Source organism: Dasypus novemcinctus, chromosome 11, assembly GCF_030445035.2.
Source record: "Dasypus novemcinctus isolate mDasNov1 chromosome 11, mDasNov1.1.hap2, whole genome shotgun sequence".
NCBI classification, from domain to species: Eukaryota; Metazoa; Chordata; class Mammalia; order Cingulata; family Dasypodidae; genus Dasypus; species Dasypus novemcinctus.
In genome coordinates, this window is record NC_080683.1 from 70472102 (window position 1) to 70499821 (window position 27720).

Consider the following 27720-nt stretch of genomic DNA (forward strand, 5'->3'; position numbering starts at 1 on the left):
CTGTAACCCTTCTGTGATCCAAAACTCCTTCAAAATTGAAGCCAACAAAATAACTGAATACAACTAAAAGGAAAATGATATAATAATGATAGTTTTAAAAATTACAATTAAAATACAAATTTTTTTAGGTTTGAAATAATTTAAAAATTTAAAAATATAAAATTAAAAAAATGTTTTTCGACTTTATGTACTTCATCACTGGAATATCTGTTGTCTTGTATGCACAGTGACATTTCCTTTTGTTTATTCCCCCAATGTCTTATTTTTTCAATTTGGCTTCAAAGAAGCTTTAAGTTACAAAAAAGTCACATACAGAATATAGGTGATTCCTGTATATCCAACATCCTTCCCCCTTTCCTCTCTCCCCTATTAATAATATATTTCATATAGATAGTATATTTGTTACAATTGATGTACAAATATTGAGACATTGTTACTAACCGTGGTCAATGGTTTACATTTTAGACAGTACACTTTTATAGATTTTGATGAAGTTTAACATGATCTGTATCCATCATTGCAAAATCATGTAGAACAATTCCATTGCCCCAAAAATGTCCCATGTTCCATCTATTCTATTCCTCCCTTCTCCTGCACTCAGGACCCAGGTTAACCATCAAGATGAACTCATTGAAGGACAAGATTCATAGTTACTTGCAACAACATATAGGGCTTGACATACTGACCTGTCCTCCCTTATTAGGCACTGCCTATGCTATCAAGTGACTCCCGCCTCTCTATTTGAGATCATAGCAGGACTCCCCAGGATTGGAATTCAACACCTTCCCACTCATCATTACCTTCCCCCTAGTGTGGTACATGACTCCCAGGGATGAGCCTCCCTGGCACCAAGGGATTACTACCAAGCACCAACTAGCAATGCAACTGGAAAAAGACCTTGACCAAAAAGGTAAAGAAAATGAGTTTATATGGCTAAGAGACTTCAGAGTGAGTCAGAAGGTCATTCCAGAGTTTATATTTATACATGTCTCAGCAGGATTCCATTGACTGCCAAAGTAAATATTGCCTCATGTAGTGGGGCTCCTGAGGGCTCTGGAGACATCCAGATACTATAGGCAGGGCAGACAGATCAAGAATTTGGCACCCTACCAGTGGGCCCTGCTCTGGAATTTATGCTTCCCAGTATGACAGATTTTGACTTAGTTGCAGTTTTTTTACACATGGCTCTTCTGTCCCTTTTATTTGAACTTATAGTTAATACTGGAAATGATAGGTGTATGTCCAAGAGACTTCAATTGTTGGCCTGTACATATACCAGTTGGGCCATGAATCTCAACACATTTGCAGCACCTACTCTCCAGTTCATTTGACTAACCCAGGACAACTAATAAGGAGATGATGATGGACAACAACCATCTCAAGAAACAGAGAATCTGCAACTGCAAACAAGATTGTCCCATCCACTGCCCCATGGGATCTAAGCCCCCTCTCAGTTAGAGGGGCAGTGGGTATCACCAACCCAGATCTTCAGGATTGGGGAATGAATGATGGACTAGGTCAGATTTACTGTTATTCTACTATAGACTTATGGTGATTCTAGCAGTGGAAGAACTTTATCATTGATATGGAGGCAGTGACCACTGGAAATTCTGATGGGAGGGAGAGGGAAAAATTATGTGTAATTTGAGGGCATTTTTAGGACTTGGGAATTGTCTTGAATGACATTGCAGTGACAGAAATAAGCCATTATATATATTGTAATAACTTTCAAAAATGTGTGGGAGAGAGTGTAAACTGCAATCCATGCTTAGAAGCAATGCTCCAAAATGTGTTCATCAATTGTAACAAATGTAACACACTAATGAAGGATGTTGTTAATATCGGAAAATGTGGGAGGGCTAGGGAGTGGGGAATATGGGAATCCCCTATATTGTTTATGTAATATTTATGCAATCTAAGTATCTTTTAAAAAATAAAAATGTATATAAAAAATAAAACAAAACAAAACAGAAAGAAAATATAGGGGATTCCCATATATCCAACACCCTCTCCCATCCCACTCTCCCATATTAATAACATTTTACATGTGGATGGCACATTTGTTACAGTTGATGTATAAATATTGAAGAATTGCTACTAACCACCATCAATAGTTTGCATTATGGCTTACTTTTTGCACCATACACTTTTATAGGTTTTGACAAAATTTAAAATGACTTGTATCTGTTATTGCAAGATCATGCAGAACAATTTCAATGCCCTAAAAATGCACCATGTTCCATCTATTCTTCCTCCCCTTCCCATTGGAACCTAGGTAACCCCTAAGTTTAAATTTTTGAAGAATAAAGTTCATAGTTACATGCAATAATATTGATAGCTTGACATATTGGTCTATTTTCCATTATTAGGCACTACCTATGTTCTTGAAAGATTCTTGCCTCTGATTGAAAACATAGCAGGACTCCCCAGGAAGTGAGTTTAATATTTTCTTGTTTATTGTGTGGGTATTCACTTACTGATATAACATGCATTGACAAGATGAACCCTTTCATATTCCATAGTGGCATGCCCCAGGTTCACTCTATCCCACATATACCTTTACCTCCAATGCCCTGCACCAATAACCCTTCTCTGTCATATTTGCCAAAAGAGCATTCCCACCATTGTAGTTTTAATCACAGACCTGCAAGTACCAAGAGTTCACCTGTTCTTTCCACCAACCCTTCCCTCAATTCCATGGATAGTTCAACCCATCCCACCCACCCTACTCCCTGTCACATTCCTGTACCACAGAACCCAATCACATCAATGCACACTATCACCCCATCCACTGCCCAACCACACTATTCCACCTTATCTATGATTTTGCCCATATTGAGCATTGGCTCAGCACCCTCTACTTCCTTTCTGTCTCTTTTAACAACTATTTTCCAGATTCCAGCTGTGTGTCTGTTCAATTTGCTGAAGTAGTATCAGTGAGATCATGTAACATTTGTCCTTCAATGACTGGCTTCACTCAGCATAAGGTCTTCAAGATTCATCCATGTTATCCTGTGTGTTAATATGCCATTCCTTCCTACAGCTAAGTAATATTATATTGTATATATATACCACAATTTGCTTATCCATTCATCTGTTGATGGACATGGGTTGCTTCCAACTTTTGACAACAGTGAATAATGCTGCTATGAACAATGGTGTGTATATATCTGTTTGTGCCCCTGCTTTGAATTTTTCTGAGAATATACCCAAGAATGGGATTGCTGACTCATATGGCAGTTCTATAGTTAGCTGAGGAACTGCAAACTGTCCTTCACAGTGGATGCATCATTCTGCATTCCTACCAACAGTGAACAAGTGTTGCCTTTCCTCCACATCCTTTCCAATACTTGTAGTCCTCTGTATTTTTTAACAACTGCCAGTCTAATGGATGTAAAATGATATCTCATCCCGGATTTGATTTGCAATTCCCTAATAAGTAGTGACATTGAGCATCTTGTCATGTGCTTTTTAGCCACTTGTACTTCTTCTTTGGAGAAATGTATATTCAAATCGCTTGCCCATTTTAAAAATTTTTTTTGGCTTTTTATTCTTGAAGTATAGGTTTTCTTTATATATCCTGGGTATTAGGCCATTATTGGATAGATGATTAACAAATATTTTATCCCATTGAGTAGGCTAACTTTTCACAAGCTTGACAAACTCCATTGAGGTGCAAAAGTTTTTAATTTTGAAGAGATCCTATTTATCTATTTTTTTTACTTTTATTGCTCATACTTTGGGTAAAAAGTTTATGAAATCTTTCCTAGTACAAGATCTAGTAGATGCTTCCCTGTGTTATCTTCCAAGATATTTATGGTCTTGGCTCTTATATTTAGATCTTTGATCCATCTTGAGTTCATTTTTGTATAAGGTGAGAGATGGTATTCCTCTTTAATTCTTTTGGATATGGATATCCAGTTCTCCAAGCACCATTTGTTGAAGAGGCCATTCTCTCCCAAATGAATGGATTTATGGTCTTGTTGACTATCAGTTGACCATATATGTAGGGAATGTATATCAGAACTCTCAGTTCTGTTCCATTTTGCAGTGTATCTATCCCTATGCCAATTATGCAGTTTTGACCACTGTGGCTTAGTAGTATGTTTTAAAGTGAAGTAGTATGATTCTTACAGTATCATTTTTCTTTTTCAATATGTTTTGGCTATTTGGAGCCACTTGCCTTTCTAAATATATTTTATAATTTGGTTTACCTATTCGGTAAAAAATGCTGTTGTAATTTTTATTGGGTTTGTATTAAATATGTAAATCAATTTGGGTATGACATATATCTTAATGATGTTTAGTCTTCTAATCCATGAGGATGGAGTATTCTTCCATTTATTTAGGTCTTCTTTGATTTCCTTTAACAACGTTGTGCAATTTTCTCTGTATAAGTCCTTTACATCTTTAGTTAAGTTTATTCCTAAGTATTTGATTTTTTCAGTTGTTATTGTAAAAGGAAGTTTTTTTCTTGATTTTCTCCTCAGATTGTTCATTATTGGCTTACAGAAATGCTACTTTTCCCTTTTGATCTTATATCCTGCCTTTTTACTGAACTTGTTTATCAGTTCTAGATGCTTTGTTGTAGATTTTTCAGGGCTTTCTATGTACAGGACCATATCATCTGTAAATAGTAAAATTTTTAAGTCTTCCATTCCAATTTAGATGCCTATTACAGTTATAACTTGGTATTGGACTGCTTGGAAACTCATAAAATTTAGTATTCAGTGCATTTTGACATGAAAATTTTGTTCCTGTACTCTTCATTTGTTTGATACTCGACACACAAGCTAGATCTTATTGCTGTCTATTGCCTCCTGACTCACACTTTCCAACCAAAACAAAGGGTCACATGTTAGTCACATGATAGCTCTTGCCCTGTGCTCATACCACTGTGGTCTTAGCTTCTGTGGTCATTTTGTGTATTTTTGAATTTTTGCTCATCATCATTCTAAGAAAATGAGCAGTGACAGTGCTGAGCACAAAAGAAAATTACTTCATACCACCATTGAGCAAAAAAAAGACATAGTAGGTAAATATGAGAGTGGTATTCACATTACTGATATTGCTAGGGAATACTGTATGTCTAGAACAATGGTCTCCACCATCATTAAGAATAAGGAAGCATAAAAAACACTGTTATTGCAAAAAGAGTTAAAGCGGTAACAAAGCAGCCTTCCAAAAACACTTGAGAAAGTTGAAAAGCTGTTATTAATTTGGGTAACTGAAAAGCAGTTAGCAGGCTACAGTGTATCATGACATGTGAAAAAGCAAAAGTGTTGCTTGCTTATCTTTTGAAAAACAAATCAGAGCTGAGTGATGAGTGTTGAAGCTTTTAAGGCCAGCCTCTGCTGGTTTGATAATTTTAAAAAGAGAAACGGCATCCATAGATGTCAGCTGTGGGTTTTTCAGATATACTTTATCATATTGGAGAAGTTTCCTTCTATTCCTATCTTTTGAAGTGTTTTTATCAAGAAAGGATGCTGTATTTTGTTAAATGCTTTTTTTTTGCATCAATAGAGATGATCATGTGATTATTTTCTTTCAATCTGTTAAAGTGGTATAGTACATTGATTTTCTTATGTTGAACCATCCTTGCATACCAGGGATGAACCACACTTGGTCATGGTGTATAATTCATTTGTCGTGATGCTGAATAAGATTAGCAAGTTTTTTGTTAAGGATTTTAGCATCCAGATTCATTAGAGAGATTGGTTGGTAGTTTTGCTTTCCTGTGGCATCTTTATGTGGCTTTGGTATTAGGGTGATTTTGGCATCATAGAATGAATTAAGCAAAGTTCCCTCCACTTCTTTTTTTTTTTTTTAAGAGTTTAAGCAGGATTGGTGTTAGTTCTTTTTGTAATTATTGGTAGAATTCACCTGTGAAGCCATCGGTCCTGGGCTCTTCTTAGTTGGGAAGTTTGTGGTGACTAATTCAATCTAAAAACTTGTGATTGTTCTGTTGAGTTCATCAGTTCCTTCCTTTGTCGATGTAGGCTACTTTTGTGTTTCTGGACATTTGTCCATTTCATCTAATTTATCCATCTTGTTGTCATACAATTTTTTATAGTATCCTCTTATGATACTCTATTTCTGTAGGATCAGTGATGATATCCCCTTCTTTGATTTTATTTTGTGCATTTGCATCTTCTCTCTTTTTTTGTGTGTTAGTCTAGATAAGGTTATGTCAATTTTGTTAATATCTCAAAGAACCAGTGTAGTAGTTTGATATTATTGATGACCTCCAAAAAGACATATTGGATTATTTTGTAAACTGATCTTTTCCTCTAGGCATATTAGATTATATTGGATTCAGAGGTTTGCTTGATTAAGTAATCATGTAAACTTTTTGTGTCAGTAGGGCATTGAGTCCCCACCCTTTGGGGACAAATAAAAGGCATGGCAAAGGACAGAGTTAGAGGTTTTTGATGTTGGAGTTTGATGCTGAAGCCGTAACCTGAAGCTCCAGGAAGTAAGCACACAGAGGAAAAAGAAGTAAGCCCTGGGAAGAGAGGAATCCTGAACACAGATAGAGGCAAGACCTTGGATGGGAGGAACCCAGGAAGCCTAAACCCTCACAGATGTTGGCAGCCATCTTCTCCAATACTATGAAAATAGATTGGTGAGGGAAGTAATTTATGCTTTATAGCCTAGTCTCTGTAAGCTCCTACCTCAAATAAATACCCTTTATAAAAACCAACCAATTTCTGGTATTTTGCATCAGCACCCCTTTGGCTGACTAATACAACCAGCTTTTGGTTTTGTTATTTTTTTTCTAGTTTTTTTTAATTCTCAATTTCATTTAGTTCAGCTCTAATCTTTGTTATTTCCTTCTTCCTGCTTACTCTGGGATTAGTTAGTTGTTCTTTTTCTAATTCCTTCAGGTTTGCAGTTAGGTCTTTGATTTGAGCTCTTTCTTCTTTAATATAAGCATTAGTGGCTATAGATTTCCCTCTCACCACTATTTTTGCTGCATCACATTGGTTTTGCTATGTTGTGGTCTCATTTTCAATCATTTCAAGGTAGTTACTGATTTCCTTTGCAGTTTCCTCCTTGGTGTATGAGTCTTTCATTCCCACAGCAACCCACTAATTGTCTGAGTGTATTGCTTAACTTCCATATCTTGGTGCCTATTTGGTTCTCTGTCCTTATTGGTTTCCATTCCATTGTTGTCAGAAAAGTTACATTGTATAATTAAAATCTTTCTGAATTCATTGAGAGTTGTTCTGTGGCCAGCATGTGGGCTAATCTGGAGAATGATCCATATGCACTCAAGGAGAGTATATATCCTGCCGTATTTTGGTGTAACGTTTTGTATGTGTCTGTTAGGCCAAGATCTTCTAAGGTATTATTCAAGGACTCTGTTTCTTTATTGACCCTATGTAGAGGTGTTCTGTCAAATGGTGATAATGGTATATTGAAGTCCCCCACTTAAATTGTAGAGACATCTGTTTCTCCACTTCATTTTTCCAATGTTTACCTCATGTATTTTGGGGCATGCTGGTTAGGTACATAATGCCTATGATTGTTCTTTCTTCTTGATAGATTACCCCTTTTATTAATATATAGTGTATGTCTCTTACAATAGTTTTGCATTTACAGTCTTTTTTTCTGATATTAGTATAGCTACTCCTGCCCTTTTTTGGTTATTGTTTATGTGTAAAATCATTTTCCAACCATTCAATTGTATCCTCCTTGTGTCTCTTGGTCTAAGATGACTTTCATGTAGACAATATATAAGTGGGTAATATTTCCTTATCCACTTTGTCAGTCTGTGTCTCTTGATTGAAAAGTTTATTCCAGTAACATTCAATGTTTTTACTTTGAAGGCATTACTTACGTTACCCATATTTTATTTAGGTTTCTATATGTTGTATTTTGTATTTATTTCTCTTTTAATCTTTTTAGTTGTTCTTAGCAATAATCTTCCTTCCTATACTCTCCTTCAACCCTCTCTCTCTTGTTTTTCCCTTTCAACCTGCAGAACTCCCTTTAGTATTTCTTGAAGGGTAGATTTCTTACTGATAAACTCTTTTACGTTCTCTTTATCAGTTACTATTTTGAACTCTCCCTCATTTTTTGAATGCCAGCTTTGCTGGATGCAGAATTCTTGGATGGTAGTTTTTTGTTTTGTTTTAATTTTTTTTTAGTACCTTTACTGTGTCACACTGCTTTCTTGCCTCCATGGTTTCAGATGTATTCACCAAATGCAATGAATGTCTCATGATGATTGAGGAGGTTGTTGTTACGAGGGGGGGAGTCAGGTGAGGGGGGTGGGGAGTAAATGGGATCTCATATTTATTTAATGCAACATTAAAGAAATAAAGACAAAAATAAAAAATAAAAATAAATTAATTTTAAAAAAATCAGCACTTAATCATATCGAGTTTCCCTTGTATATTATGAATCTCTTTTCTCTTGCTGCTTTCTACATTCTCTCTTTGTCTTGAGCATTGGACAATTTGATAAGTATATGTCTCGGGGTAAGCCTGTTAGGATTTATAGTGTTTGGGGTGTGCTGCACTTCCTGGACATGTACATCCATGTCCCTAAAGAGAGCTGGGAAATTTTCAGCCATTATTTCCATCAACACTCCTACTGCTGCCTTTCCCTTCTCTTCTCCCTCTAGGATGCCTATAGTGTTTGTGTGTTTCATGTTGTCATCCAATTCCCTGAGTCCCTCCTGGATTTTTCTTTCTGTCTGGCTATCTGTTCTGCTATCCATCTGATTTCCGATATATTATCTTCTACGTTACTAATTCTTAATTCCACCTGTTCAAATTGCTGTTATGTACCTCCAGAGTATTTTTTATTTCTTGCATTGTGCCATTCATCTCCATCAGATCCATTATCTTTTTTGTATGTTTACTATTTCTTCAGTATGTTCCCCCAGTGTCTTCTTACTATTTTTTATGTCTTCCTTCACTTCATTAAAATGATTCATGATATCTGTTTGGACGATCTTGATTAGTTGTTCCATGTTCTGCATGTCATCTTGTTTTTTAGTTTGATCATTAAACTGGGCGATGTCTTCCTATTTCTTAGTAAGGCTTGTAATTTTTTGTTGATGTCTAAGTATAGCAGTTTGATATATTTTATTAATTCCAAAAAGAGAAGGATTATGATTGTAAACTGGTGTCTTCCTCTGTGTATGATCTCCTTTGATTGTGTTAGATTCAGCTGAGATGTCTTTGATTAAATTATGTTAAGATGAGGGCTTTGATTCTACCCCATCAGTAGGGTATAACTTAGCTTACCCCTTGGTGGTCTGATATAAATAGGTATTCATTTAAGAAGGCACAGGAAGAAACAAAGCTTCATAGACACAGCAGAGGAGAGAACTTTGATCCTGTGCCTCGGATAAAGAGATGAGCCATTTGCCTGATAGTTTGCAGCTGAAGAGAACAGAGCAGCTGAACTGAGGAAGCCTAGAAAGAAACAAACACTATGCCAGCCTACAGCCAAGATCAGAAGAAGCTGGGCCTACAGAGCCTTAAGAGGAAGAAGAAAGGAGAATCCAGGTCTGCCATCTTACTTCAACACGTGGCAAGTGACTTGGATGAAAAAGTACCTTTTATGGTACCTGGAGTTGGACTCTTTAGGGCCTTGTACCTATAAGCTTTAACCCAAAATAAATACCCTTTATGAAAACCAACAGATTTCTTGTACCAGGCATCTATTTATCCTGATGGGCTTATTGTCTTTCTACTCTAGGGTTTTCTGGTGCATGTTTGTGGTAAGGTTCCTTTTTGACAATTGGTTCCTTTTATTCTATACCCTGTAGTTGTCTGAACAACTTGAAAAAATATTAAGTCCACAGATTAGGAAAAAGAGAAAAATAATAATAGTAGGTAGTAATAATTTTTTAAAAAATAGAAAAGGAACTGTACAAGAGCTGGGAAAATAAGTAATGAGTAAAAAATCATTAAAAAATATAAAGGAATAAGAACAAAAAGGTGGAATAAAAATTATACAGGAAAAAAAGAGAATTTTTAAAAAGCCTGGAAAGATGAGAAGAGATGGAAAGAAAAAGATAAAAAGGAAAAATGAAGACCAAATAAGAAAATGTAGAATGAAAGAAAAGTAGCAAAAGAGGGAAAAATGAAAGAAAGAAAAGAAGTAAACTAAGTCAAAAAAATAAGGAAAAGAGAAGCAGGAAACAAAGAAAGAGCAGAGAAAACAAAAAACAAACAAACAAAAAACAACCCAGGAAAAACAGGCTTCCCTCTTAGACTCCTAGGAACCATCTCAGGCTGCTGGTGCTCATCAGTCAATCACCCTGCAGCCCACTGTCCACAACTGAGGTACCCAGTTTTAGCAAATAAAATGAAGAATTATTTAAAAAGATAAAAAAATAAAAAATAACAGATTGAAAAACCTAAACCAAAACAAACAAATAAACAAAAAAAAAATTACCAAGGCAATTTCCATTGAGGGTGGGGTATTTGTGCCCTTCCCAGCCACAGGGATGAATAACTTACAGTTTTCCTTTGGCCTCTGTTTATCTGTCTCTCGCCCTCCTAAGTAATGCACAACACTCTCCTTGTCTGCAGATCCTCAAAGCAACCCCCTTGGATAGCTTTTTGCCCTTCCTCCATTGTTTTTGTGAGAGAGTTGAACTATGTCTACCTACTTCCATGCCATCTTCCTGGAAGTCCATATATATTTCCTATTAATGAGATAAATGAAAAAAAGTAAAAGAAAAAAAAGAGAAGTGAAGCAGTATTTGCACAGTAGGAAATTTCTTACTCTACATTTCTCATTGTTGAAAATTAAGGAGGGAAGTGGTCAATATGTATATGAAAAGATGTTCAACATTATTAGTCAATAGGGAAATTAAAACCATAACAAGGATACCACCACACACCTAGTAGAATGGATAAAATTTTGAAACAAACAAACAACAACAAAAAAAAGAAAACCTGACCAATTGCTGATGACTATGTGGAACCATACTAACTTCTTTCAGTGCTGATGGGAATGAAAAATGGTACAGCCACTTTGGAAAACAGTTCCTCAGTTTCTTAAAAAGTTATACATGCACCTATATGATCCAGCAATCCCTTTCCCAGGTGTTTATCCAACTGAATTGAAAACATATGTTTACACAGAAAACTTTCATGTTAATATTTATAGCAACTTTATCCATAATTGGCAAAATATTGGAAATTTCCAAGATGTCCATTAACTGATGAGTGGATGAACAAACTGTGGTATGCCTATACTATGGGATAATACTCAGCTATAAAACAGAAAGAACTATTGGTTCTTAGAACAATATGGATGAATTAAATGCATTTTGCTAAATGAAAGAAGGTAGACCTAAACGATAGCTTTTTCTATGACTCCATGTATAAGAAATTCTAGAAAAGGCAAAACAGAGATGTAAATGGATAAGCGGTTGCCAGGAGTTAGGGGTGAGGGCAGGGTTCACTGTAAGGTGGCTGCACAAGGGAATTTTGGGGGCAGTGTGACTGTTCGGTATGGGTTTGTGGTACTGGACTTATGATTCTAAGTATCTGTCAAACCCATGGACTTTTATACTGCCATGCTTATTTGTTAGTGATAGATAGTGAACTGTGCAGAATGAAAATTAGAGTAAGAAAACACACAGAATGTTGAGGTATCCCAAGATGGATTGCAATCTCTGACAATTTAATCTAACCAAAAGACAAATAAAAGACAAAACCCTGCTAAAGATGATGGGGTAAAAGGAGGCAACCTACATAAATTTGGAAAACAATGTTTTGATAGGACATTATAAAATTAAAGACAAAACATATTGTACATTCATACTATTTTAGTTGATAAATTTGTTCCTCACAAGGATATAGGTAAGCAATTTGAACCTAGTTTGCATGCTTACTATGGTACGAAAAATAAGTACATATTATTTTATACTGGGAGCTGGGTTTCTTACCTTCAGAGAAAGAGGTACACAAATAAATATAGATATCTGTGCCTAAATGGGTATACATGCGTATATTTATAAAACCTATCTGCCAAGAGATCCTAGGAGCAGTGACCCCAGTTGCAGTGAGCTCCTCTTATGCTCTAGTTTTTTTTCTAAATGCCATTCTCTAATTTAAAAAATCAGGTCTCCTAGTAGAAATGACTGATTCTAGGACTGGCACAGGAAAAATACAAAATAAGCCTAGAGCAAATTATAGTGCCAGCAAGTTAGCAAGTGACCGAAAAAATAAAAAACACAAAAAAGAATTGTTAGGTTATGTCAAAAAGACAAGAAACCAACTGGAAAAAATACCCAATGCCAAAGCTAAAATAAATTGAGCAAGAAAATAAATGATAGTTGTGATGGTTAGGCAATTGTGTCAACTCGGCCAGGTAATTGTGCCCAGTTGTTTGGTCAAGCAAGCACTGGGCTAACTGTAATACAAGGGCATTTATGGACTTGAGTCACCATTGACTTTATTGCAGTGGTAAATCATAGATAGCTGGTTATACTTACATCAGTCAGGAAGATTGCCAGCAGCAATGAGTGATGCTTAACCCAATCAGTTGAATCCCTTAAAAGGGAAAGTGATTCCAGCATTTGGAGAGAATTTCCCAGCTCGTCTTTGGACAGACAACATCTCCCAGAACTCATCAGGAACCTTCACTGGACTTTCATTGCAGCTCCTGGTCGCAGCCTGACTGTGGAACCTGGACTTGTGCATCCCCATGGCTGCGTGAGAAATTCTTAAAGAATCACATACTATTGACAGATCTTATTGATTCTGTTTCTCTAGAGAACACTGACTAATACAGAAGTATTAGATAATAACCAAATAAATTATAACTCAATCAATATCCATGAATCCACGCTGAAAAAAAATTATTGAATAAGTAAATAAATGTAAAAGAGGGAGAAAGAACAAGTTTTCCTTACAGAAGAACTCTAAATAATCTACATAGAAACTGCCTCCCATTCCAAGAAGGGTAGAGCAAAGATAGATAGATGGATGCATGAAAGGATGGAAGATGATGGGAGGATGGGAAAATAAAGTATTTTTTTAGTGGACCCCCTGATATCTTTCATACAATGGACAGGGCTTTATGCATCCATGAAAAACTTGTTTAAACAATGAAAGAACATATTTACTGATACGGAACCCTATGGAACTTGAATAATTTGGGGAAAAAATTGAGGGTAAAATATTTCTATCCTCTGTGCCCCAAAGAACTTACTGCTCTATTTTGGTTGTCCAATAACAGATGTCATTACTTTTGCCTAAATCATAGTGCCAAAATCAATGGCTATAGAAGCCTGTGCCTTTGTGTATTAGTCAGCCAAAGAGGTGCTGATGCAAAATACCAGAAATTGGTTGGTTTTTATAAAGGGTATTTATTTGGGGTAGGAGCTTACAGATACCAGGCCACAAAGCATAAGTCACTTTCCTCATCCAAATCTTTATTTTCACGTGTTGGAGCAAGATGGCTGCCAACATCTGTGAGGGTTCAGGCTCTCTGGACTTGCTCCTTTCTAGGCTTGGGGTTCCTCTCTTCCCGGGTCTCCAATTTAAGGCTTCAGCATCAAACTCCAACATCAAACCTCTAACACCAAAAACCCTCCAACTCTGTCTTTTGCCATGTTTTTCATTTGTATGTCTTCACCCACCAAAGAATGGAGATTCAACTCCCTACTGGCACAGGAGGTTTACATAATTTCTTTATCAAGTAAACCTAATCTAATATGCCCAAAGGAAAAGATCAGTTTATAAATATAATCCAATATTGCTTTTTGGAATCCATCAATAATATCAAACTGTTACACTATGAGACTACCTACTCTCCACTTTTTCTCTTCTTATCCCTTCAATGAAATATTCTTGTTTTAAAGTATGCCAAGTCTATGCTTCAAATTATATGCTCTTGGGAAAAAATTAGTTAACAAAGGTGTCTGCAAAAACTGAATTTATTATTTTTAAATTGGTCTTACATTTTTATTTTGAAAGACAGATTTCCCTGTAGCTGCAGTAAAAAGAGACAAGAAAACACTTCACAGTGCAACAGCCCTGTTGTTCTATGTTCTAGGAAGAACATTTTGGTGTAAATGTTTATGCTAGTGAGTACTTAGGATAAGTAGAGACAGGTAAAAATACCCTAAACTTTTATTTAAACCATATAGATTAGCTATATGGTCTTTCTAGATACCCTTATAAACAATCATTCTGTAGGTTTTGGATTTTAATTTTAGTTATTTTCAACTATTTCTAGCTTGCATACTTTGCTATGATGTAACACCCCTTCAGAACCAAAAATTCAGAAATACCTCCTCACCATATGCCTTGTGTGAAAAATTTCTGGAGAAATCAAAGTAAAGTGGCTGAGTTCACATCCAAGTCAAGGCAATCAGAGGGAGGGGAAAATATATGTGGATAAGATATGACTGGAATTTGGAGATCTCCAGGGCAGGAAGAAGAGCCTGAAATACCCATTAGTTCATTAAACCTATAGAATTCTCAGAAATCTTGTGGATCACTGGAAATCCCATAGAATATGGGATGACTGGCAAGAACCCTCAGAAACAGAGACCACAATTTACATCTAGATTAATGTTTGCTATGAAACAAGCTTAGAGCAATAAAACTGAAGAAAAACATATTTCACTCAATACCCAACCAGTCCAGAATTTCACATGGTTATTTGTCCAGACATCTTTTTAGTTCTAATCTCTAGAAACACATAATTTTACATGGTAAATTTATAATTTTGCATTTGGATTTTTATGCTCAATATCAACTCATATTTTTACATAGTCATAATTTCATGGTTGTCATTTTTATTAATATTTTATTAAGTGAAAAACCATACCTTTAACTCTTTCCTTGTCTTGGGCATTCCTGGGTTTTCAATTTTTATAAAGAACACTTCAATTTAAATATTAATCAAATGTTATTTTATTTTGTTTTGTTTTTAATTTTAAATCAATTTCTCTTGGAGAAGAAGTAGAGCTCAGGAACCCAATTCTGGCTCAGGAGTGAACCTGCAGATGTTCAGGGTATATTAAGTGTGTGGTTATGATAAAGATTCTAAATGTTTTAAGTCCTGGTTTCCTTAAGTAAAAACTGGAAATAAAAATAGGACTTATCATTAATATAAAAGCAGTGGCCACTAGAGGTTCTGAGGGATGGGTGAGGGAAGAATAGGTGTAATATGGCAGCATTTTCTGGATTTGTTTTGCATAACATTGCAGTGATCTATACAGGCCATTGTATATTTTGTCATAGCTTACAAAATTGTGCAGGAGAGAGTGTAAACTACAATGTAAACTGTAATTCATGCTTAGGGGCAATGCTTTAAAATGTGTCCATCAATTGCAACAAATGTACCACACTAATGAAGAATGTTAATACAGAAAACTGTGGAAGGTGGAGGGAGTAGGATGCATGGGAATCCCTTTATTTTTTTATGTAGCATTTACATAATCTAAAGCTTCTTTAAAAATAAAAAAAATTTAAAAAGCATTAAAAATAGGGCTTATATTGTGGAATTTTAAGGATTAAGTACAAAAATGCATAACTAGGATTATGCCCTATTTCGGCAAATTTCTAATTAAATTCCAAAGTCAAAGGATATGACTGCATATAATTTTTCCAAAGCTGTTGCACAAATTGTTAACTTCCAGAGTTATCACTGCCAGTAGAATGGGCACCAGCCCTCAATATCTTAAATGCAAAAGAGCGCAAAGCTGGATCTATTGCTTACTTAAGGAAGGAAGAGCTATACTGATCAGGCAAAGGTTCTTAGAGCAGAGAGGACTGCTGATAATTATACAGGGTTTTGGAGAAGGGTGGAATTAAGTTATTGGTGGGACTTTCGGAAAAGTGTGCTGATATCATTTGTGGAAAGATGATTTCTCAGGTGAGAATGTTGTTGATTAATTGGTTTAAGAAATGTGCTCTTTGGAGCGAGTCCTTTTCTTACTGACCGACTTTGGAAGTTGACATTATAGATTTATAGACTTGCATATGAGTATTCACTGAGGTGCATTGCCACTAATTGATCAAATGTGTATAAAATCCATTCTGATGGTTCCAGGGTTATAGAAATATCAGTGTTTGAGTCAGCAGGTTTAAAAAACCATTTCTGGTGGCTACTTGCTACCCTAGCTACAGAAAGATCAGTCATTTCCTATCAGTGCAAGAACATATTTTTTTCTCAAGAGCTGTATTTGAAACAAATATATAAGAAAAAAAGTTTTTATGGAGGATGCCAGGAAGGGCCCTTCTTAAGGAATATCAGAAAATAACCAGAAGTTTGCATTTAATTTCTCAATTCTTGGATTGAGAAATAAAATACCAGTTCCAAAGAGTGAAATAAATAGTATAGTTTGTGCCTGTTGAAAAAAGGACTATAACTAATATGAAAAGGTAAGTACATTTTGTGCGAATTAATAAAGTTGTCAAAGATTTTTTATTTCCCACTTCACTATTGAAATAATAAAATTTTAGATTTTGGTCTGTCCATAAATGTTATCTTTCTATTAAACGTTTTAGTTCATAGGACTGTTCTTTTTTCTAAGTTTATACTTATCTACATATTCAAATGATATTTGTTTTGTTTGTTCATTTGTTGCATCATCTCTCCCTCTCTTTAATGTGAGCTCATATTTGCTTGTACTCCATTCTAGAGTGATTTCCAATCTCTTTCCAGAGGGTTGTCCCTGCCAGTTCCAACACCCTTTTTTAGCTCCCATCTTCCTAAATTTTGTCCCTATCCCCATTGCCAACAATTGTGAACACTTCCTCTTTTTAAAAATGCTGTCCAGTTTCTGAAACATCGGCTTCTCTTGTTTCTATTCCCATCCCTTTTGTTCTTTTACTATCTAGAAATAGCTTTCCCCCTCTTTTCTTTTAGCTAAACATTCCAAAAAGATCTATTATTTTATTATTTTCTCTCTCTTTTATTTATTTATTTTAGAGAAATGTGTTGGTAAAATAGGTCCAGTTTAACTCATTGCATGTGATGCTCATATCTTCCATTCTGTCACTCTCCTACAATCCATTCAAGCACCGTGAATAGATGACTCGTTTTAGCTTGACCTCCTAACAAGAACTTGCAGTTTGGAATCAGAAAGAGTACATGTGAATTCTGTTTCTTCCATTTACTGGCTGCTATCACCCTATCTGAATAATTTAAGGTCAGTGGGTCTCAACTTCTTTACATGTCAAATGTGAATTCTAACACACAGAATGGTTATGAGAATGTAGTTAATCATGTATAGAAAACACCTAAGATACTATCCAGAAGGACATAAATGAAAAATATTCCTTATCATTATTTCCAGCAACAGACATAAAAGACAAGAAGAACAATTTCTGATATATTTTACCAAAATTTTTCCCGTCACCATTAAAAGACAAGCTGTCCTTCTCTCTACTACCACCTTCCACCCATCCCCCAAGAACAGTCTCTTTTGTACTTTTTTAACAAAATGAATATTTCACATCAGCACTTTTAAAAATTCAGTCATTTCTGTCAATTTAACAAGCTTTAATTTTTTTCCCTCACTGCCATCATTTTTAAATTATTTGTGTTTTTCTCTTATCATATCATGGACTTTTCCTCAAAATCGTGCCACCAAAAGCCTATGAGACTTAATGTCAAAGAGCCCAGTGTCTTTGTCACTACCTAAGTGGTGTTAAGCAAGTTAATTTATCTAAATTTGCTCCTTGGGAATAGTTTAGAGTCTCTCTCTATCTCACTGTGAGGATGTCATAGTAAAACGTGATCATGATTCCAAAGGTAATCATGCATATTTGGGGGGTTATCTATGTAGTAGGCATTGCGCTGGCACTTAATGTTCATGAGCCTCAGGCTTCCCAATTACATACCAGGGAATTATGATTCCTAATATTCACATGAGGGAAATGCAGCTCACAAAGATGAAGTAATTGGGCCAAAGTTGCATACTTAGGAAGGGTCAGAGCTAGAACTGAAGTCCTCTGACCTGTCCCCATCATCCCCAGAGCCCTAGTCAAATGCTAAGCGTCACTGTTGCGTTCAGTTTCCCAACCAGGATTTCCCCCTCTCTTTCACTAAAAATGACCCTTGGACATCACTGTAACTATGTGATATCACCCCTGGCCCCTTAAAAAGACCCCTGTTAACTCTCCAAAAGCCATTTTAGGGTTAGATCTTGCATTCATTTCCTTGAATTTACAGCTGCTCCGTTTTCTCTATCAGTTACTAACTTTTTGTAATCTCACTGTCAGTTTCTCTACTAAGTGCTATGGAGAATTAAAAACAAAACAGAGAGATGGCTCTGCCTTCCAGGAACTTATTTAAGCTTTTCAGAGCAAAAGTTGACCTCAGCTCCTATTTTCTCTCCCACTCACACTATTGTCAGGATAGATGTGACTCTCTTTCTGCCCAATAATGCCCAAGTCTCTCACACTACCCCACGCACAGGATAAAACTGCTCCATAGCCTGTGAACAATATCCTTTGCTTCCCCAATGTTTTAATAGTTTATATGAGCTCACTCAACTAAACAGAAAACATTTATATTTATACCACCCTTATCCTATTCTGTAAATCCTGGATGTATTAAAAACTATCATTTACAAGCAATGAATTGGAAGGCTTTGATGCATTTCAAATGCAAGGGGTTTTCTTTCTGTCTCTACTTCCATCTTGGAGATTAAGACTGGTCTAGGTATACACGTTTGTAAATTCAAGCTGCATTTTAGTTCATGTAATTTCACTATTATAAGCATATGTATTTGTCCTAAATAAATTCCATGGAGGCTGGGTCAATTCATCTCTACATTCTTTAATTTTCCCATAGGATTTAGAGCATGGCCAGGCAGTAAATGAGAAATATGAATTGATAACCAAAGCGGAAATGAGCAACCATCAGTAATAATATTAAATAGCTCAGCCAAGAATTTAAATCTAAGGGTCAAGGCTTATTAACTTAAACAATAATTTAAGGAAAAAAATAATGAATAGTTTCAGATTATTATTTGGCAATAATTTCTCTTGCTAGAAACTACTTCTGTAATTTAAATTTTTATGAGAGAAGTTGCAGTTTTATGGGAAAGTTATATATAAAATATGTAAAATACAGATACCCATATACTAACCTATTATTAATATCTTGTATTAGTGTGGTATATTTGTTACAATTCATGAAAGAACATTTTTATAACTGTACAATTAACTATAATTGTACTTTTTCTTTAAATAATTATGAAGGACTTCCTAAACCAAATTTAAAGCCCATAAATTTAAAAAGTAACAAGCTCAACTACATAATTACCAAAAACTTTAGGGTGACAACAACAGATACTATAAGCAAAATTAAATGTTTATTTTAACTTAAACAACTTAGAGATGATATTTGCAAAAAATATATTAGACAGAGGCTTAATTTCTATAATATGTAAATATTGTCTAAAACTTAATAACAAAAATGACAGGAACATATTACAAAGGGGGAAATTACATATGAATAGTTATTTCACAGGGGAAATAAAAATGATCCGCAAAGCAAAGAAAAATGCCCAATTTTCTTATAGTTTAATGGAGTATTTTTTCATCTGTGAGATTAAAACAGTTTTAAAGGATTGGCAATACACATTTTTATCAAGGGTTGATAGAAATTTTACTCTGGGTGGAAATGAGATGAGACTTGTTTAAGACCAATTGTGGTGGTTTTCACAGAAATTTAAAGAACATATATCATTTGACCTGACAATTCCACTTTGAGTTGTTTATTCATCTAACACATTTCCACACATGCTCCAAGAAGCTGTACAAGGATGTTAATTGCAAATTTAGAATGACAATGTATTGAAAACAATTGAAAAGCTAACCAATGGGATAATAGTAAAACACATAATGGTATACTCATGCCCACCAATACCAAGCAACCACTGAATATAATTCAGTGAATGTATAAAGATAGAACAGAGGGTGAAAGTCAATGTATTCAGTATAAAAAGCAAGTCTCAGAATAATATAAACACAGAATGGTCCCAATTATGTAAACAAAATACTTATATGTATATATGAATATATACAAATAAATGTAAATATATTGAAAAAATTCAGGAAGTATATATAGCAAACTGAGACAAAGGCTGTTCATCTTGTTGAGGAGAATGAAAGATGGAAAAACTTAAGATGGGCATTAACTTTTTACTCTGTTCTTAACTGTTTAAAGTTTAATAATAAAAATATATACTTATACTACTTGCATACATTTTATGTCATATAAATATACATACAATGGTAAATAAACATTTTCAGAGAAAAGTTACTTGTTAATTGTCAGATGTTTAAAAGTTTTCAAAAAATTTGTATTTTTGTACATTCCCCATTGTTTAAGCCTTAGTTATCATTTACTTTTTATGTTTTTTTAAATCAAAATGTAGAGCTTATCTTTGGCCTGATGCAAGTAGTTTGCCTAAATGAGACATCAATTAAAAAGATAATTCAGAACCGCCTCAGTAATACCAGACTGCTGGGGGATGGGAACGGTCAGGAGAATCTCTCAGTGTGGTTTTTGGAAGGTCAGTTTCTGATCCTTGTATTTGAAAAAAATAATTTCTATTTGAGAAAAAAGTGAAAAATAAATTGAAATTTTATTTTCCTTAACATGAGAAACATTCTTGTTGTATAAAACATAACAAGACACTTAACCTATCTCCATGCGGCTAGAACATTTCTATTAAGTAAGATGAAAGCAAAATGAAGCCTGGTGTGAATGCTGTTGCCTCATTAGAAAAGTGTACTGTGTACTGTTATTTTCTCTCCGTACCATCCACCCTACATAGCTCAGTAACACAAAATCTGGACTTCTTGAAAAATTTCGTAGACTCCTATTTTTTCATGAGAAATACCTTTCAATAAGGAAGAGACGGATATTTCTTCATGCTTAGCTGTTAAAGAAACACTGTGGTTTCACTGCAATTAATGAAATGGAGTTAAAACTTCGGACATTTCAATTTCTGCTACAATTGTAAATACCTCAAACTACCTTTACATATCCCTTTTTAAAAGTAACAGAAATGATTATGTTTTTTCCCAAGGCTAATACTCTAAAATAATTCATTTCGACACAATTGTAGTTGAACTATACATACACGTAGTTTAAAACTTAGTGTGGGCATAGAAAAGATGTTCATTATATTTTAATTTCCTAGGCTGCTGAAGCAAAACCATGAAATGGTTCAACTTAAACAATTGGAATTTATTAGCTTATGGTTTTGAGGCCAGAAAAATATCCAAATCAAGGCATCATCAAAGCAATGCTTTCTTCCCAAGACTGGCATTCTGGGACTGGCTGCTGGTGTCCCCTGGACCTTAGCTTGTTACATGACAAGGGACATGGTAACACCTCCTGGTCACTTCCCTCTCTGAAGGGTCCCACTTCAGCTTCTTGCTTCCTATGGCTTTCTCTGTGTGTGTGTATTCATTCCATATAAAGACCTCAAGTAATAGGATTATAATCCATCCTGATTGATGTGGGTGAAACCTTAACTGAAATAAACTCATCAAAAGGTCTTACAATGAATTCACGCCCACAGGAATGGATTAAATTTAAGAACATGTTTTTTTTTCTGGGGTAAATACAGCTTCAAACCACATTTTCCTCATTGGTAAATACAGCTTCAAACCACCACTCTATCCTCATTTTCAAACTTTTACGTAGGGTCAGAGGAAGCTCTTGGAATTTGCCTTTCTTTTCACTGTGAAAATGCTACTTTATTGCTTGCTACTCTATACCCTGGAAACTTATTATTTTAGAAGTTCTTCAAAATTTAACTTGTTTGCTTCTGGCTCTCTTCTGGGAATCAGTAACGCACGGTAGTTATCCCTGATTGAAAACTGGTTTAGTAATAGTACCAACCTCATTGTGTTGGTGGAAGATTACCTGAGATAGTACAAGGCAGAGTACCCAACTCATAGGGTTGTTAGGATTATTATTTCTTCTATGAGTTTCTATTACCTTTCTATTCTAAAATATCACTACAAACTTCTATGCTTTGTTCATCTTACAGTTTAAATTTTATGTTGCTTCTACTGCATACTTGTATGAAGAAAAGTGAAAAAAGTAGAATAAATCATGAATCAGTATTTCAAAAAATTCAGCTTTTTTTTTGGCATTGTATAAATAATACATGGAAGGGTAGCTTGATTTTCCTCATTTCCAGTTTTTTTAAATCTTTCCTTTTATGTACATTTCTATATTTTAAGTGGGTACTAGAACTCTCCCGTAAATTTGTGCTGACTGCAACTGTAATAATGTCACATTCACCCCAAAATATACACAGACACATACATGCACACACATACACACACACACACCATTGGTTCATTGTTGAACTTAATTATAATTCTTTAACTGAAAGGAGCAATTCAGGTATTTACTCCCAAATTCCCATCTCTGAGGAGAAAGTTCAATAAAGGAAGCTTATTTCTCAATCTTCTGCTTCTAGACCTTGAGAGAAGCTATGTGATTTTTAGTACCTTCTGATTACTTAGGGAATCCCAGCTCCCACATTCATTGACTGATTCCTCTGGGAGCCACCCCCTAAATTCCCCCAAAGAAACTGAGGTTGAGAAAAACATTTCCTATTACTTTGCAGTTATTACAGAAACCAAAGGAGCTGCCTTTCCCCTTTGCCCTTTTATTCAGAAAATTTCTGTCCTATTCCCAAATAAACAAACCAGGACTCTGATCCATGGAGAGGAAATAGGGAGGGTAAATGATCTGAAATTTACTACTTGCCTAAAACTTGTCAGTAAATTACAGGAGTTATTAATTTTCACAATTACCATAGTCCTATAAAGAGGGTTTTAGATTCTCCATTTCTCATATGAATGAGCCCCAGAGAATTTAATCCCATCATGAAATGGTGCAAAGGCAAATGTTGCCATTTATCAATTGCATTTCCCTGCTCCCTCCCCATGAAAATCCCAAATTATCACATTGAAATTTTCCACCCTAATATTTACATCACTTGATATTAGAACAAATGTTATTTGTCTTTTATTTTTATGTTATTTGTCTTTTTTTTCTATTAATATTAATAATTTTGGGGGGATAAAAATTCTTTTGCTCTTTGGGAACTTTTTTTTTTTTTTAAGTATGTAACATCATTCAAAGCAATTGAACAAAAAACTACAGTTGCAAAAGCTTAACATCTGCTGTTCCTTTCTTAACCATTATAAACTGTTCATGAAAATGAGAAAATATCAGTTCTCCTACCCCAAATAGAATGTGTCCTTCTTTGCATGCTACTGTTGAGTTATCATGTGTAGGTGGGCATTCCACACCAGGAGCCATGTTCTGAAAATAGAAGAGGATGAATTAGACTAAAAAATACATAGCACAGTAGGTTATCCTCAGTATCTTTATATTCAATAGTTCAGGACCTTGGACTGATAGTGAAGAGGGAAGGGTGACAGACTGGGGGTATGGCAACACTCCCCTAGATAACTTTTGCTGGCCATTTATATTTACTCAACTTTATGTTGTTTTGTTTTTGGTGATTTGGATACATTCATTTTTATATTAGAAAATGCTTTATAATGTGTTTTAAAGTACTTTAATATAATTTGTATTAAAATATAAGAAACATGTATTGATTCCTATCAACTCACCTAAAAACTTACAAAACGGGGTGTGGATGTAGCTCAAGTGGTTAAATGCCTGCTTCCCATGTACAAGGTCCCAGGTTCAATCTCCAGTACCACCTAAAAACAAAACAAACAAGAAAGCAACTCTCTAACTGGGGAGCAGATGTAGCTCAGTGGTTGAGCACATGCTTCTTAGGTACAAGGCTCTGGGTTCAATCCCTGGTACATCCTAAAAAAAAAAAAAATTACAAAACACAATCACTCCTATCAAAGATATCTATTTGCAAGCTCTTTTGCAAATATACAAAAGTGATTATATATTATGCTGTTTGGTCGAAAGCACTTTTCTTCTTTATTAAGTTTCTTGCATATTTAGAGAAGGTAAGGATCATTTTTATATGTGGCATGAATGTGTATGCAGGCGCATGTGAATGTTCTGGGTGTTGATGTAAAATGTCTTTCTTACAGTGGGCCATAAGTAAACTTTTAAATGCAAGGGCATTACCCAGCAAATAATACTTGTGAGATAAAAACATTGAGACTTTCCCATATCCAGAAATCAATTCTTTGCTTTAAATACTTAACTTCTCTGGTGTTTTGTTAAGTCATTGTGAAAGCAGCTATAAGAAGAGCACAAGGTTGAAGCAAAACTCAAAAGAAAAACAGTAATGGAAATTGCAAACATTTGAGTGGTTAATTGCTTATTTTTTTAAAATAATACAAACATATTTTAAATTTTGATTAATAAGTATTGGTAGGCGACTGCTAGGTTTCAGACCTCAGTTCTGCAACTTGCAAGTGGAGGAACTCTGGACAAAGTTATTTAACCAGACTAGGCTGCAATTTTTTCATCTATGAAATGAAGATAAAACTACTTCCTGTTTCTTTGGGTGGTTAACAAAATTAAGTGGTGTAATTCATATAGTAAACTTAGTGACAAACATATAATAAATTTTCAGTAACTGCTAGTGATTAATTCTGCAGTTCTACAGGACAGATTACAAAGGATTAATATAGACTGTCCTAGAATTGTTTTATTTTCTCTGGTTTTGTTCGCTTATATATTTTATACTTGGCCAAAATAATTCTGCAAAACTAGTAGTCTTCTCAAGTAAAAAATAAATGTTTTTTGGTCTCTAAAGAGATATTTATTTTAATGTTCAATGATTTTTGTGACTGTGAATAGGAATGTTTTCATTTGCTCAATGTTTTACTTTTGAATCTTAATAATTGAACTAAAGAAAAGTGATTTTAAAAATGTTTAAGTACATCCTTTTTCTGACTCCACAAGATAAGATGTTGGCAAGTTAAAAAAAAAAAGATTATTAGACCCTTGAGTTTTGGAGTGAGCTAAAAGAGTAAAATAAGACTTATACAAAGAAGGAAAGAAAAATATCATTTTAAAAATGAAATATTCTTCTGATTATAAAATTAATATAGCTTATTGTAAAATTTAGGTAATACCAAAAGATAAAAAGAACAGTGTTAATATTTTGGCACATAAATTTCAAACATAGCTTCTATGCATATATAAAGAGAATTTTTTTTCAAAAAGTCAGCCATACATAATATGTCTATGTGCCCTTGTCTAAATATTTCATTACAATGCATTTCTCCTTCTCCTCCAGCCACCAAAAGTAGCCACCAATTACTGAATGCCAACTATGTGACAATCTCAGTGTTAAGAATATTTTTCATAAGTTGTCTAATGTACTGGTTACAATAATCCTTTGATACAAGTTCCAATTAACACCATTTTACCAAATAGGGCAACTTATGCTTATGAAGTTGAGTAATTTCCTAAAGTTCACACAGAGTTGAAGTTCTAACTATGACTATCTGATTCCAAACCTCACATGTGTAACCAGTGCACTATACTTGTTACTTCATTGTAACCCTTTTCTATGGTATATGCATCTTAAATTTTGACTGGCATTTATTAATTTGTTTTCAGAAATTTTAATTTATTGTGAATAATGTAAATTCTTTTTTGTCAAACCAACTGCAATTTATTTACCCTGGTCCTCGGTGCATTGTATGTTATGAGACCTTTTTGATAGCTGTATGACACATTCAAAAACATTTTTAAAAGGTCTAAGTCATTCTATTGATGAGAAGTTTATAAAACTTGTTGCAAAGTCAAAGATTCGTATGTAGCATGGAAAGAAAGCAGAACAATTTATTGGCAAAAGTACTTTATCAAAAAAACCATTGGAGGGAAGTGGATGTGGCTCAAGCAGTCGGGCACCCACCTACCACATGGGAGGTCCCAGGTTCAGTTCCCAGTGCCTCCCAAAGAAGACAAGCAAGACAGCAAGCTGATGCAGTGGGCTGACACAACAAGATGATGCAAAAAGATGACACAATGACACAGAGAAGAGACACAACAAGGAAACACAATGAAAGATACAGCAAGTGGGAGCAGAAGTGGCTCAAGCCACTGGGTGCCTCCCTCCTATATGGGAGGTCCTGGGTTCAGTTCCCAGTGCCCTCTACAAAGAAGACAGCACACAGAGAGCTGACAGTGAGCTCAAACAACAAAGGGGGAGGGGAGGGGAGAATAAACAAATAATAAATCTTAAAAAAAAACAAAAAGACTATTGAATATCACATAATATGCATGGTTGATTATGTGGATGATAATAATTTTATGGGTATATTGGCTAATATTTTGCTCTACAGTTATTCAAATCCTCAGATGTGTAGAGTATAATCAAGTGTTGGCATATATGTAGTATATATAAGGGACATTTTATTTACCGAAAACTTGTGCTATTATAGAAGATATATTAGTCAATGGTTATTATTCTTTTGAACAACATTGTAGTACAATATTGCTCCATTGGTATTAGAAGTAAATGAGCACCAACTATTATGCTATAGCAAAGGTGTTAATGCCAAAGTTTGCACCTCGATGCCAATACTCAAGTTGTTTTAGGCTGGGAGATGAGTTAGCCAGCCAATCTAATTAATTCTGGCCATGATTCAATATGAAAAAAAAAAATGAGCATTGGGTATATAATAAGATTATGGACACTAAGCATATATTATTTTAGTGTGTTGTGTAAGGAAAGAAGTGGTAAATGGAAAACTGCTTTTCTCTTCTAAAACATACTGTTAAAAGAAAGTAACATTTTTATTTACATTTTATGTACAAACTATTAATTTTCTATTTTTTAAAAGAAGCTTTAGATTACATAAATGTTATGTTGAAAATATAGGGAGATTACCATATACCCCTCCCCTCCCCTTCCCACACTTTCATGAAGCTGGGGGGTGGGATGGGTGGGGCAAGAGACAAATATGTCTTCTCAATGCCAATACTGTTGTTTTATGATTTCAAGAGATTTCTTCAAGCAGTATATCTCAGTAATATATTCAATACCAAGCTTAGTCTAAACCAATTATTCCATGCCAGAAAAATGACTTTTTAGAGATGAAGATAGTAGAATTCCTTAATTAGACCAAAATGAAATCATGGGAAAGACCTGCTCAATTATAGATTGGCTTTTCCAATACTTCATAGTTTTCTTTATTTCCTTCTTGCTTGAGAAATGTATTGGTGGTGTATCATTAGGCATATTTAAAAATCACGTCAATATACAGCATTAGATCATGAAGAAACGCATTTCATGCTAAAATATCACCAAAGAGCAAATTAGAAAGTCATTTACCCTTGAATTCCTGAAGATTGAGTGAGTTGAATCATTTATCCTTTTAGCTTTGAGCATAATATATTGACTTAATATCTGATGGAGCCTTAGATGTTGGATTCAGTGGGAAATATCTCAGTATCCAAAACCAATAGAGTCTCTGAAAATTGTTGCAAATCTTGACAGCTATAATTGAAAGTTTACATTTTTAATTTACTAAGAAAAGAATCCTATTTGAACCTATTTATCCTTGAGTCAGATAAAAACAGTGTCATCCTTTCTGGAGTTATAGAATAATTTTATTACATCTTATCTTATATCTTAATTGTGGTAAACATTTTAATTTATTTCAAATTAGCAGTATTTTGAATAGTAACTGTTCATTAAGTGGTCTCCAATACTGAAAGATTGATTTAAGGCTTAGAAATATCTTCTTGACAGCACTTGTATGTTATCCCAAAGCATTTTGC

General features: G+C 34.7%; 1 protein-coding gene across 10 annotated transcripts in view; it reads left to right on the forward strand.

Moving 5' to 3' along the window:
- The window catches only part of FUT9 (fucosyltransferase 9), a 266509-nt gene that overhangs the window by 146226 nt on the left and 92563 nt on the right, over positions 1-27720 (forward strand). For 2 of the 10 annotated variants that reach the window (XM_071218601.1, XM_058307162.2), the window contains exon 3: positions 2370-2433. The exons of the other annotated variants lie outside the window; for them this stretch is intronic. The gene's annotated coding sequence lies outside the window, so the exon portion shown is untranslated. The remainder of the gene's footprint in view (positions 1-2369; positions 2434-27720) is intronic. 10 annotated transcript variants of the gene reach the window in all.